At 37.8% G+C, this 8,868-nt stretch overlaps 1 protein-coding gene across 4 annotated transcripts in view; it reads right to left on the bottom strand.

The window, feature by feature from the left end:
* The window catches only part of LOC139959999 (somatostatin receptor type 2-like), a 147,525-nt gene extending 139,856 nt beyond the window's left edge, over positions 1-7,669 (bottom strand). For all 4 annotated transcript variants that reach the window (XM_071957985.1, XM_071957987.1, XM_071957990.1 and 1 more), the window contains exon 1: positions 6,998-7,669. The gene's annotated coding sequence lies outside the window, so the exon portion shown is untranslated. The remainder of the gene's footprint in view (positions 1-6,997) is intronic.
* Between the last annotated feature and the right edge of the window lie 1,199 nt (positions 7,670-8,868).

Raw genomic sequence — 8,868 nt, 5'->3', positions numbered from 1 at the left:
AAGAAAAACTACCTTATTCTCACATCAGTTGCGCTTCATAATATTGTAACTTGTAAGGATGTAGGCCCTGAAGAGAAAGTACATCTCCATGAACAACACAACACACTACCCACGGATATATTCTTCACAAAAACGATAGTTTGCCTATGGATATTTCCTATAGCGAGGGTGTGGGTAACTGGATGATATGGACAAATTAATGGGTATACATTTAGCCCAAGAAACGAACGATGTTTCATGTATATTTATGAACATATGTTACTGCAGTTAATTAAACACTTGATTATTACATATTCTCCTCGTGCCTATTCCACACTAGTTCTATTTATGCTGGCGTGTAGTATCAGTTCAGTTCATATTTTCCCTTACCAAATTATGACAAAATTTGTGAAACAATCAATTATTGAAGGTTTAAGTGCAATCTGCATCTCCTTTTCAGATTTTTTGCTATAGGTATGGATATACATGTTTACTTCTTGTTAGCGTTTTTTATGGCTTGATTTTCTTTATTCTTCTGGTTCTTCACGTTGTATAACAACATTGAAAAGTTCAGAAGATAGGTCAATTGCCTTTCCTTTTCTCTTTTTGGATTTTTTTTTTCCCTAAAGCGATTTCGTTAAATTCAAGGCCTGTTTTGTTTCTGTTTTGTTTTCATTATTCTTTCCAATTCATATTGATTTGGTCGAGACTTTCATCTGCAGCACATGAATTTGTCCTTGCAAATACTATTACTTCACTGATGAGATTTCGTGTTAAAATGAAAGTCCAAAATAATATACTAAAGAAACAATTCCCCTGTAGCTGCTATTCTTGCCGCGCCAACTCGATAAAAACGACTGGACACTATTTGAAAAGGTTGTCGACACTTTTGTTTTTAAGCACATCAATTATAGATAAAAACGCACATAGCATAGCTTTAAGGGACGGGTAATCTTACTTGTAGCCATGAAATCTGAGTTGGCCCGAGGGTGGGGGGGGAGGGTCACCAACAACTTAAGACAACTTAACAATATATATATATATGTATTTATATACATATATATATATATATATACATATATAAATATATATATATATATATATATATATATATATATATATATATAAATATATATGCAGCTTATCCTCATTACCGTCAGCTTCTATCTTTAGTATCACATTTGTTTCGTTGTTAGCATAAATCGATCTTGATTCAAAGATAATCATATGTTCTCCAAAGTAGATTAACACGGAAACCTACGTCGGCCTATACACGCCATTAGTCTAACACAATCTCTCAGGGGATTTTAATATAGTTCTTCTGATTATAATTTTGCTTTTCTTCACAGACATACTTAGATTTCGTATTTTTGTTTACCTCAAAGTAAAGGAGTTTGGTGCTTCACTGCAAAAGCTAGCAAACCTACAATCCAATCACTAACTGTTATGTTATTATAGCTATCAAAGCACTGGAAGTGTTTTTCTTACGTCCGGCAACAAATAACAACAACCGTTTTGTCTTCTTTTTTTTCTCTACGGACATTGCTGGATGCAAAATGGTATAAATTGCAAACGAATATTTTGTAGACAGAGGATGTCATATACGATACCTCTCCACCATCCCCAGCCCATCATTTATACTGTGCTCCCACCTCCCCCCCCCGTATGTTCCTGCCATAACCCAGGGGCGTATCCAGGGGGGGCGCAACAGGCGCGCGCCCCCCTATTGGCCGTCACCAAAAAAAAAAAAAGTTTAGCCAAAAAAAAAAAAAAAAAAAAAAAAATTGATGACGACCTTTATGTGAGATGTCGGTGATCGCTCAACCCCCCCCCCCCTCCCGTATGCTTTATTTTTTGTTTGCCAAAAAAAGGTTCTGGCGAAGTTCGGCGGCAAAATAGTTTTAGAAACATAGATCGTAATTGTGTTTGTATTATCACTATAAACACTAAATGACATGCCAGCCATACTAAATTGTGCATTTTGTGTCCATATTTACTGGAAATGTTGCTTATTATTAAGGTCGAAAAATGGATCACATATGGCCATGGGCGGCGATCCTGGGTGGAGGGGGGATATATCCCCCCATGAAAATGGGTGGAGGGGATGTAATGCACCATATCCCCCCCCCCACACCAAATGCCAGGGATAAGAATATTTTCATGCCTACATTTATGCATCTTCGTTAATGTACGGCTCTTTTTTAGCTTCATTTCTCGCCTACCATAAACGCAGTGCGATCTTTTCAAATAAAGCGTCTTTATAAAGCAAAAATAGTTGACTGTAGGCTTCATTGGCCCTATAACAACAAAATGTATTATTGCGCCCACGGTATTGATATAGTACATATATGCACCCTCATAGTATTCATATAGGCCCTATAGTAGGCCTACACACGTACATGTTCCCTCGAACAGCTGAGAATCTCATGTAACCAGGGTAATGCTTAATGCACGTTTCACCTGGATGCCCTAGCAATCGGTACCTAGGAATGTAACTATGTGTAATTGTGTATTGCATGTGTATAGGCCTATAATAGCCTGCATGAGGCCATTTTCTTCATCGAATAATATAACAGAGCTCTCGAACATTCTAACGTTGCGCCTGAAACAAGATTGACAGGGGCAATTTTCCCAAAATAACACCCGAAATTAAAAAAAAAAGTATTTTGGATCCTGATTATGAGATATTTCGGACATGACATCCCTATTTTAAAGTTGGGTATATGCCGCTTGGAAACCTCGGGAAGTGCCGTTTCCGGCCATCTAGAGGGTTTGTTAATCCCAAAATTTTCTTGTACGCTTCGCGCCAACTCATGGTGGCGCTACGCTTAGATAGATACGGATCGCCGCCCATGCATATGACACCATTTTGCATTTCTGCCCTTCTTTGAAAGCAAAAATTGTACACCCCTCCCCTTAGACCCATCCCCCAGGACGGCGATCATTCATGCCTGGCGCCCCCCCTATTGGAAAATCCTGGATACGCCCCTGCATAACCCCTTCTCCTCATCCGGTTGTTAATTGCCGGGATTTAATACTCTTACATCCTCAACGAACTCAACTTTAACAGCTTTATTGAAGAATGACAACTGACCTTGCCATTTTGATATGTATTTGTCAGAGCCTGTGCATGTCCCTAAGGCGCTCTTTCAAGTCTAAAAGGGTAAATTTGTCACCATTTTCAATTAATTTCCTATATTTGTTTACACGTATGTATAACTGATGTGGATAATGTACACTCGGGATATATAAGCTTCTGTCAGCTTGCTTAAAAAACCCAGTCACTTAGCGATCAAAATGTTACCGTATCTTTCTTCCTCCTGAATTGAAAATTGAGGTGTACCGGGTATTCTTTTCATTTCTTTTCGTTTTTTTATTGTATTTTTTATTTATTTTTATTGTGTGTACTCTTCTTTCTTTTCTCGTTCTATAGATTGATATATGGTTGATCCATTTCAAGGCACTTAGTGTCTTTTACAAGCTTTTAAGCAACGTTCAAATTTCGGGTCAGGATATATATATAGAGACAAATATTAATGATAGAGAAAATGAACCGTGTTGGTAAAAAAAGCAACGTAAAATATAATTTGCATACATGAATAAATGATATATAGTTTACATTGCTAGATGGTAAGGCAACAATTGCTGATGAAAGTAAACCCATGTAAAATTTAGAAGAATGCTCTAAACTTTACTTTTCTAAAACAACGTCGGACTTTGAGAGAGTAGGTGGAGGGGGAAGATAGAGAGAGGGAGGGGGGGGGGTAGGGTAAGTGATGGACATTGTTACATAACTTATTCAATTTGTTCCATTCATTGATGAACGACATTCGCGCGAGTCACTTGAAATTATTATATTTGTACTGCGGCATGCCCATATCAGTACCTATGTAGTAAGCCCGTTTAGAATAATATTTTTATGTTAATCTGTGGAGGTAATCCGTAGGCGCCTCGTGTATAGGCTGATACAGTACGGCAGGTTTACTTGAACTATAAACGTAATCTATAGGAGCTGAATAAACTAAGCTGACATCAACTGAAGCTATAGACTACTGTGTATAGGACGACTTGTAAATTGTATTTATTTGCTTAATTGCTTACATAATAAATTAATATCCACTTAAATATTGATCCTTTGGTTATTTTCTATTTATTTATTTAATTTCTTGTTTCTAAGACAAATTGCTTTATATCTACTGCATAATGTCGAGGTAGCAGGAGATTAGAGAATCTTCCACACCAAGGTCTGTCATGGCGAATCGTGGTTGCCATGGTGACAAGTTCTGTACACAACCCAAGAGAATAGCCTTCCCTAACAAGTGCATGACGCCGAGGAAGGTGGCCGTCCCTAATTTGAATTCACACAATACCACATCCTAGCCTATATAATAATATATAAGTATATATATGAACAGTGTGTGTGTAAGTGAGCCAAGGGCGTTCTATTGGAAGTTAGTTATATAACTTCCTCATATCTGTGTTCAGGTAATGACATTGTCATTAGTCGCATTTCCAGGCTGCGATGGTCATTTAGCTGTAATGAGTTCTGTTTATATTCAGAATAGTCCTCTGTTAAAGATGAGCTGCCGGAGGCTTATATGTCATCAGGAGAAATGTCCTCATACCATTTTAGCGTTCTACAGTTGCTGAAGCTTTAAGGGGTGTTTTTTGTCTATCTAGAGACTTAACATGTCCAAGGTCTCATCTGCTAAGATATTCTAAATTAAGAAGGTACGTGTCTAAGTCAAACTTGTACGGTGAGTGAGTACACCAGCATGCCAGTGCGAGTACAAGGAGAATTCCCCTTGGTCACTGACCATATACGAGCCAGATATGTCCTATATGAGTACGAGTACAATTATCATTAATTCCCCTTGATACGAGTCCCTGCAGGTAGACTTTAAACATGAGTACAGCAGCATGAGTACAAAATATAATTCCGCTCAAACGAACACGAGTCAAAACTGCAACTACGAGTTCAACAGTCATGAATACTCGTATAAGTACCACTACTAATTGATACGAGTACAAGACAGATTTGATGTGATTACCAACAACATGAGTATAGGAGTACAATTATTATGGTGCGAGTACAAATAAGAGCTGTACTGCGAGTACAACAGCATTTGTACGAGTATCAATATAATTCCCATGTCGGGTATGAGTACGCCGGAGTCAGGTTTGTACAAGGCCTATAGGTACTCAACATTGCACTTACTTGATTTTTAAAATGCCCCGAAGATGCTGAGGACAAACACATGAGGTTTAGCCTAATATGTGTACAGGTAACTATATATATGCTAGAATGCAAATACACGTATACAGACTCACTACAATTATGATCCTTGTAGAAAAATATGGTTGAAGGTGACAATAGGAACCCATTATATAATGTTCTAACATGCTTAATGTCAACGTTTACCTTGTGCTCCATATTAAATGAAATTTTCTTGAAAATGTAAAAGCCTTTTTTTCTGATTGTATCTTAACTTTTTCCGTACTACATGTTCATCGTCTTTCTTTACGAAAGAATGCAGCTTTAATTTTCATTGTGCAGTTTCAATATTGTGACATACGTCAAGTCGCATTTCTCACAATGAAGAGAACGTATAATGTATTTGACAACTACACTGTTTGCATTTTAAAATGTAATGATTATAAACATAGTGCCTATATATAGTAGACGTGTATTTCTATAATCCTAATGGAATTCTGAAGTATATGCCTACTCTCTAATTAACATTAGTGCATAGTGAAAGACATATTCTACAAATTATAAAAAGGAACACAGGATAGAACCTGGGGCTAATAGGTCCCACCCCTCCCCTCATTCACTGACCTAACCTCAATACCAGTTTCCGTGTACCTTAAATTGTATTGGCTTATCTGTGGCCATACGATACAGATTGGGCGTTTCATGAAAAAGTATACAGAAGCTGACGCAAACTTTACGTATATAACAGGTATAATGTAGAGACCCAATTGGAGAAAAAAAAAACGAAAATGTTATGTATATAAATAGAACAGTAACTGTTCTTAGATCTATAAAAAGATAGGAATGCCGCAGAACAATAGATGTGGGGTCCTCAAACCATTAGGTCCGGTTTAGATATTATACATAATGTGAAATCCCTTTATATGTCTATAACGAGATTCTATTACATACTGAGGCAACCGGCCCTCGCAATAAAAGAAAATGAGGGTAAAAAAAAACCATAAATGGAATGCGCTGTGAAGCGTCTCAGACAAGCATTTCTGGTAATATTACCCCTTTTGTGACAAAAGGTCTCGCAAGTCACGATTTCTGCAGTAATGTCCAAAACTTCTGACTGTTGTCACGATTATGAACGTATATAGTAGGGGAGGGGAGGGGTGAGTCCATCAAGCCACTTCTCCTTGTCTTGGAAATTCATTAAGGTCATGGCTGAGGTTTCCTTAGTGTGGGGCCCAGGCCCAGACATGCATATCGGGCCCCAACTGGCAGTGAGGCCACAAAGCAGGCGTGTTTTTCATTGTAATCGAGGTTACATATATGTGTACGGTACACGGTAAGGATTCAGTGAGCAGTTTATAAAGATCTTATTCGTCGCTTTCTATATTGATATATAATTAGCTGCACTGTGTAATATAGAAACGTAATAGAAAGAGGCAACACCAATGCATTGCATAGTTTTCAACTAGGTCACATGTTACTCCCATCTTGTCCTATATCGGGAACTATGTGCTAGGCCCATCTGACAGAATGATATCACGGGACCTGGTTATGGTATGCTCGATTCGTGCAAACGTTACTCCCTCCGAACAGAAAGCTTACGTTAATGAGCTATACCTACTCCAAGCGTGCATGAGAGAAACTCAAAGTTTAATGATAAGTTTATTTCCCTGTTTTAACGTACAAAAATAGAATCTCAAATCTGAAGAACTAAAATTCCATGAGATACGTTGTGGGTTTTTTTCAGTTTACTACGACACCCGGTTTTATCAAATTATAAAAGTAAGGAAATTGAGTTAAACTTACCCAAATAATGTTATTCCAAAAAGTTGAAGAAAAATCCCAAGCAACCAGTGATGCGTATAGTCCGTCTCTCGCAGTATAGCTTATATGAAATCTCAGTGGTTCTTGAAAGTTCAAACTATTTGACCATCCAGAAAAGTATATATATACAAGTAGAACCGTCACAAACCTTGATGTCACAAGACAATTTTAATTACTTGCTCACAAATATATTCTCTCTCTTGAAACCGCAGTGTTTTTGTTTTTGTTTTTTTAATAACCGCCCCCGAAAAATGGTAAACAGGTTTTTTTCCCGACTCAACAAGGCGTCTTGAATAATTTTATTTCACTTTATATACAAAGTCGGTAACTATACGTTATCCCCGTAAGTATTGGCCGAGAAGACGGACACGAAATTGTGTTCACTAGCGGAGAAAAGTTCCTCCCATCTGTGTGAGAAACAAAACCTTGAATGAGTAACCCAACAAACCGACTGATTTTTTTCTCCTCGATAGAAAGCACATCCACCGTGAAACGTTTTCCCCTATGGAGAACACTGTCTTCTCAGAGTTTCTCTTGATCGCGAAATTTCAAGGTAGGAGGATAGCCGTCATGGTTTCTAATTGAAGAACATACGTCGTATAGGAGGAGGGCATGCATTCTCTCTGACAGATTAAGTCTTCAGTCGCCGCCGAGAAAGAAAGAGAGATAAAAAAGAAAACCCGGAGAAGATGAAAGCTGCCACTGGTGAGAGCTTATAAGAGAGCGTATAAGAACTTACGGTCTTTCTTTATTATAATCCATTGGTATCTGACGTCATAAAGGCACGGTTCACCAGCTGCTTTGTATGGCAAATATTAACCACGCCTCTTCAGGATATAACCAAAACAAGAAAGATCTTTGAAATGCGAGATATTGATTTAACTGAAGAAAAGAAGGAAAAAGGGGGAGTAAAGCGGGTAGTCTTATTTGTCATTATTAGAGTCATGAGAACCTTGTCAAAGAGAACTTGAAGTCTAAAATTATGCAAACTACGTGATAGTTCTCGTTTTAGATGAAAGCATCGATGTTGTGTGACCTTTCAGTTGAAAATGTTATCTCTGGGTATTTATACCCTTTTAAAGGGACTAGTAATGCTTTACTTGACGTAGCACCGCCATAATCACATGATTACAGTGTTAATGTAAGAGGATTGGGGTTGAGAGTGGATGAAGTTGCTTGGATCTTCTTGCCCAGGCAGGCGGCTCTATTTTCCGGGATCTTTCTCTTCAAAGTATCCTTCATACTTAACTACGTTCATCATTAATCAATCTTCTTTCTACCGTATTAATAATAAAGGGTGTGTGTTAATGGGGGTGGGGGGGGGGGGTGGGGTTCATGAAACCTCTTGTTTGTCTTCGCCAGTGTTTACCTAATGTACTACATGCCATTCTTTTCATTCACATATTCTCGACGAAGATATCAACAGACTGGTTGAGATCGAAGGCATCGGGGGAGGACTAAGGTTCACGAACTTATTCAGGCAGCAGAATCAATGGTTAATATTTTTTATGGTTTATGAATGATCAATCATTGGAATAACTTCTTACAGTATAGTTATGGACGGCTAATATCTATTCAATGTCTCTTTTTGCTTCTAAAATGTTGTACTCGGACATTTGTACTTGGATAGCAAACTTGCAACATTACTAAACTCTATAGTGTTTGGTACACGCAACGTGGGAGTTGATCAACAACGCAACATTGACTATAGAATATATAATTTAAAAGAGAAACAGAAATAGCAAAGTAGTGATTGGCTAGAATGGGACTCTCGACCCAAATTCTAGGAAGTATCTTGCTCTGCTAATTAAGTTATTTCAAAATTTCACTGCCCTTTCAAAGAGTTGTTTATC

This window comes from Apostichopus japonicus, chromosome 19 (genome assembly GCF_037975245.1).
Source record: "Apostichopus japonicus isolate 1M-3 chromosome 19, ASM3797524v1, whole genome shotgun sequence".
Taxonomy (NCBI): Eukaryota; Metazoa; Echinodermata; class Holothuroidea; order Aspidochirotida; family Stichopodidae; genus Apostichopus; species Apostichopus japonicus.
This window is presented reverse-complemented; position numbering and strand designations above follow the sequence as displayed.